A 6,454-nucleotide genomic window follows, 5' to 3' on the forward strand; every position below is an offset into this window, starting at 1 on the left:
AGAGGGGGAGAGGAAAGAGAGGGGGAAAAGAGGGGTGAGAGGGGTATGAGAGGTGTGAGAGGGGTATGAGAGGTGTGAGAGGGGGAAGAGAGGTGACAGGGGGAAGAGAGGGGAGATGAAAACAGAGTGAAGCAAGAAGACAGAGTGTAAATGATCTGAATGACAACAGGAAACAGAAGAAAGAAAAGGAGCAAATAAGAAGCTGCTTGTTGAAATGCTCTGTGGGTAGTCTTCAGTCAATACCTACCACTCAGCCTCTCTCTCTCTGTCTGTCTTTCCCCCTCTGTCTCGCAATCTCTTTATGTTTCTCTCTCTTTCACCCACCCACCCACCCACCCACCCACACACCCACACACACACACACACACACACACACACACACACACACACAGACACAGTCACACAGACACAAACACCCACACGCACGCACACACACACACACAGACAGAGATCATCGCCCTGTGCCTGCACATCCTCACAGTAACGCAACCCTCACAGAAGCACGTGTGGCACACTCTCAATGATTCATTAACCATCTGCTGGCTAGGAGGAACAAGGGAGGGGAGGGGAGGAGAGAGAGACAGGGAGAGAGAAGAGAGTAAAGAGAACAAAGTCTTCCTTTTGTTTGGCCTGTCTTTGACTCAAAACAAAGGGTATGTTTAGCTGCCTGCAGGAGGACAGCACAGGGTGGCTGGGAGGGGAGTGATGGAGGGACGGAGAAGGGGGAGAGAGGTAAAAAACAGCCTGCAGTCACTGAGGGCCCCAGCCACTGAAGACAGGGGGAGACACAGCCTGCAGTCACTGAGGGCCCCAGCCGCTGAAGACAGGGGGAGACACAGCCTGCAGTCACTGAGGGCCCCAGCCACTGAAGACAGGGGGAGAGACAGCCTGCAGTCACTGAGGGCCCCAGCCACTGAAGACAGGGGGAGAGACAGCCTGCTGCAGTCACTGAGGGACCCAGCCACTAAAGAGGGGGAGAGACAGCCTGCAGTCACTGAGGGACCCAGCCACTGAAGAGGGGGAGAGACAGCCTGCAGTCACTGAGGGACCTAGCCCCTGAAGAGGGGGAGAGACAGCCTGCTGCAGTCACTGAGGGACCCAGCCACTGAAGAGGGGGAGAGACAGCCTGCTGCAGTCACTGAGGGACCCAGCCACTGAAGAGGGGGAGAGACAGCCTGCTGCAGTCACTGAGGGACCCAGCCACTGAAGAGAGAGGGAGAGACAGCCTGCAGTCACTGAGGGACCCAGCCACTGAAGAGAGAGGGAGAGACAGCAAGGTAAAAGGAGGTGTATACCACTAGCAGTGCAGCCCGACAGTAAGCCCTCCTTGGCCTGGCCAATCGGACTTGCTATCTGGGATCCTTGGGACGCCCAACTCTGATGTCACCCCATTTGAGATGACATTTAAAATGGTTAAGGTAAGGGTTAAGGTTAGGGTTAGGGTAAGGGTAGGGGTTACAGTTAGGGATTAGGGTAGAGATGTCTCAAGGATTCTGGATAGCACTAACCCTGGCCACTGCCCACTGACCATCACAATCTCCGAAACCGCTGTTTCAATTAACCTACCGGGTTAGTCAGCACAACCAGCACACACACACAAACACACACACACACACACACACACACACACACAATCAGGCTGGCTGGCGGTCAAACCCAGCTTCAGGTATTCATATTGAGTCCTGACTGCCTAAACTGATCTCCAGCATAGTTCACAGGCAGGTTGTATTCTGGTCAATTTGGTTGGCTAAAACTGAGAGTCTAATGAATGGGGTTTTACCCCTTAAACAATTATTCTCTGTATGTGTACTGGTGTTATTTTACCCTTGAATATTATCTAAGGATTTATCTAGACTCCTGAGGAGTCCACTGCGAGTTCATGGCAATGTGTTACAATGTGTCATTGTGAACCCCCGAATAAAGCTTTGAGCTGAGTGTGTGGGGCAGTGTGTGGCAGTGTGTTTAGTGGCGGGGGGTAGAGGCCGGTGCATAGCTGCAAGCTGTCAAACTCCTCCTGGCTTAAAGAGGCAGCCTGCTGACTCCATCCAACAGCAGAGAGTGGGACACACACACACACACACACACACACACACACACACACACACACACACACACACACACACACACACACACACACACACACACACACACACACACACACACACACACACACACACACACACACACACACACACACACACACGGCTGAAGGAGCCTATTGTTGCAGCAGGCAGCCAGTCTGGATGGAAGGAAAAGCACATACACACACACAGACACACACACACCCATCCTCCAATGGAGTCCATTGTTGAGGGAAGAGAGACAAAGGCAACAAAAGAAGACTGAGACAAAGAGAGGAGCGCAGAGGGCCGCTGAGGAAGCAGGAGAGAAAGAGAATGGAGAGAATTAGAAAGAGAGAAAGGAGAAATAGAACAGAGGGGGTGTTGTGATGGACAGGTGGAAGGATGCAGGGAGGGAGAGGATGAAGCAGTCTGTGTACTGGTATATTGAATGAATGTCTGGCTGTGTCTTTCTTTGCTTTATAAGTGGAGAGGGCTTTCATAAACTACATGACCAAAAGTATGTGGACACCAGATCATCAAACGTCCCCATTTTGCTGCTATAACAGCCTCCACTCTTCTGGAAATGGATTCCATTAGATGTTGGAACATTGCTGCGGGAACTTGCTTCCATTCAGCCACAAAAGCATTAGTGAGGCCAGGCACTGATGTTGGGCGATTAGGCCTGGCTCGCAGTCAGCGTTCCAATTCATCCCAAAGGTGTTCGATGGGGTCGAAGTCAAGGCTCTGTGCAGGCCAGTCATGTCTTCCACACCGATCTTGACAAACCATTTCTGTATGAACTTTGCTTTGTGCACAGGGGCATTGTCTAGCTGAAACAGGAAAGGGCTTTCCCAAACCTGTTTCCACAATGTTGGAAGCACAGAATCGTCAAGATTGTGCGCTGTAGAATTAAGATTTCCTTTCACTGGAACAAAGGGGCCTAGCCCGAACCATGAAAAACAGCCCCAGACCTATTCCTCCTCCACCAAACTTTACAGTTGGCACTATGTATTCAGGCAGGTAGCATTCTCCTGGCATCCGCCAAACCCAGATTCATCCATTGGGCTGTCAGATGGTGAAGCGTGATTCATTACTCCAGAGAATGCATTTCCACTGCTCAACAGCTTTACACCACTCCTGCCAACACTTGGTATTGCGCGTGGTGATCTTAGGCTTGAGTGCGGCTGCTCGGCCATGGAAACCCACTTCATGAAGCTCCTGGCCAACATTTCTTGCTGATGTTGCTTCCAGAGGCAGTTTGGAACTTGGTAGTGAGTGTTTCAACCGAGGACAGATGATTTTTACACGCTTCAACACTCGGCTGTCACATTCTGTGAGCTTGTGTGGCCTACCACTTCGCGGCTGAGCCGTTGTTGCTCTGAGACGTTTCCATTTCACAATAACAGCCCTTATAGTTGACCGGGGCAGCTCTAGCAGGGCAGAAATTTGACGAACTGACTTGTTAGAAAGGTGGCATTCTACGGCGGTTTCACGTTGAAGGTCACTGAACTCTTCAGTAAGGCCATTCTACTGCAAGGTTTGTCTATTGAGATTGCATGGCTGTGTGCTCGATTTTATACACTTGTGAGCAACGGGTGTGCCTGAAATAGCTGAATACACTAATTTGTATATATAGTGTATGTTGTCATTTAGGATTTATAAAAGGAACCACTAATCCTTACTAACGTGATGTACAGTTGAAGTCGGAAGTTTACATACACTTATGTTGGAGCCATTAAAACTCGTTTTTCAACCACTTCACAAATTTCTTGTTAACAAACTATAGTTTTGGCAAGTCGGTTAGGACATGTACTTTGTGGATGACACAAGTAATTATTCCAACAATTGTTTACAGAGAGATTATTTCACTTATAATTCACTGTATCACAATTCCAGTGGGTCAGAAGTGTACATAAACTAAGTTGACTGTGCCTTTAAACAGCTTGGGAAAATTCCAGAAAATGATATCATGGCTTTAGAAGCTTCTGATTGGCTAACTTACATCATTTGAGTCATTTGGAGGTGTACCTGTGGATGTTTTTTATTTTTTTTATTTCACCTTTATTTAACCAGGTAGGCAAATTGAGAACACGTTCTCATTTACAATTGCGACCTGGCCAAGATAAAGCAAAGCAGTTCGATACATACAACAACACATAGTTACACATGGAGTAGAACAAACATACAGTCAATAATACAGTGAAAAATAAGTCTATATACAATGTGAGCAAGTGAGGTGAGATAAGGGAGGTGAAGGTAAACAAAATATATATAAAAATAAATAAAAATATAAAAAGGCCATGGTGGCGAAGTAAATACAATATAGCAAGTAAAAAAATGTTTTTTTTTAAAAACCCACTGGAATGGTTGGTTTGCAGTGGAAGAAAGTGCAAAGTAGAGATAGAAATAATAGGGTGCAAAGGAGCAAAAATAACTAAATGAATACAGGAGGTAAGAGGTAGTTGTTTGGGCTAAATTATAGATATTTTTTTATTTTTTTTTTTTCACCTTTATTTAACCAGGTAGGCTAGTTGAGAACAAGTTCTCATTTGCAACTGCGACCTGGCCAAGATAAAGCATAGCAGTGTGAACAGACAACAACACAGAGTTACACATGGAGTAAACAATAAACAAGTCAATAACATGGTAGAAAAAAGAGCATCTATATACAATGTGTGCAAAAGGCATGAGGTAGGCAATAAATCGAATAATTACAATTTAGCAGATTAACACTGGAGTGATAAATCATCAGATGATCATGTGCAAGAAGAGATACTGGTGTGCAAAAGAGCAGAAAAGTAAATAAATAAAAGCAGTATGGGGGTGAGGTAGGTAAATTGGGTGGGTAGTTTACAGATGGACTATGTACAGCTGCAGCGATCGGTTAGCTGCTCGGATAGCAGATTTTTAAAGTTGTTGAGGGAGATAAAAGTCTCCAACTTCAGAGATTTTTGCAATTCGTTCCAGTCGCAGGCAGCAGAGAACTGGAAGGAAAGGCGTCCAAATGAGGTTTTGGCTTTAGGGATGATCAGTGAGATACACCTGCTGGAGCGCGTGCTACGGGTGGGTGTAGCCATCGTGACCAGTGAACTGAGATAAGGCGGCACTTTACCTAGCATAGCCTTGTAGATGACCTGGAGCCAGTGGGTCTGACGACGAACATGTAGCGAGGGCCAGCCGACTAGGGCATACAAGTCGCAGTGGTGGGTCGTATAAGGTGCTTTAGTAACAAAATGGATGGCACTGTGATAAACTGCATCCAGTTTGCTGAGTAGAGTATTGGAAGCTATTTTGTAGATGACATCGCCGAAGTCGAGGATCGGTAGGATAGTCAGTTTTACTAGGGTAAGTTTGGCGGCGTGAGTGAAGGAGGCTTTGTTCCGGAATAGAAAGCCGACGCTAGATTTGATTTTGGATTGGAGATGTTTGATATGAGTCTGGAAGGAGAGTTTGCAGTCTAGCCAGACACTTAGGTACTTATAGATGTCCACATATTCTAGGTCGGAACCGTCCAGGGTGGTGATGCTAGTCGGGCGTGCGGGTGCAGGCAGCGAACGGTTGAAAAGCATGCATTTGGTTTTACTAGCGTTTAAGAGCAGTTGGAGGCCACGGAAGGAGTGTTGTATGGCATTGAAGCTCGTTTGGAGGTTAGATAGCACAGTGTCCAGGGAAGGGACGGAAGTATACAGAATGGTGTAGTCTGCGTAGAGGTGGATCAGGGAATCGCCCGCAGCAAGAGCAACATCATTGATGTATTCAGAGAAAAGAGTCGGCCCGAGAATTGAACCCTGTGGTACCCCCATAGAGACTGCCAGAGGACCGGACAACATGCCCTCCGATTTGACACACTGAACTCTGTCTGCAAAGTAGTTGGTGAACCAGGCAAGGCAGTCATTAGAAAAACCGAGGCTATTGAGTCTGCCGATAAGAATATGGTGATTGACAGAGTCGAAAGCCTTGGCCAGGTCGATGAAGACGGCTGCACAGTAATGTCTTTTATCGATGGCGGTTATGATATTGTTTAGTACCTTGAGCGTGGCTGAGGTGCACCCGTGACCGGCTCGGAAACCGGATTGCACAGCGGAGAAGGTACGGTGGGATTCGAGATGGTCAGTGATCTGTTTGTTGACTTGGCTTTCGAAGACCTTAGCTAAGCAGGGCAGGATGGATATAGGTCTGTAACAGTTTGGGTCCAGGGTGTCTCCCCCTTTGAAGAGGGGGATGACAGCGGCAGCTTTCCAATCCTTGGGGATCTCAGATGATACGAAGGAGAGGTTGAACAGGCTGGTAATAGGGGGTGCGACAATGGCGGCGGACAGTTTCAGAAATAGGGGGTCCAGATTGTCAAGCCCAGCTGATTTGTATGGGTCCAGGTTTTCCAGCTCTTCCAG

The sequence above is a fragment of the Salvelinus fontinalis genome, chromosome 32 (genome assembly GCF_029448725.1).
Source record: "Salvelinus fontinalis isolate EN_2023a chromosome 32, ASM2944872v1, whole genome shotgun sequence".
In the NCBI taxonomy this organism is placed as follows: Eukaryota; Metazoa; Chordata; class Actinopteri; order Salmoniformes; family Salmonidae; genus Salvelinus; species Salvelinus fontinalis.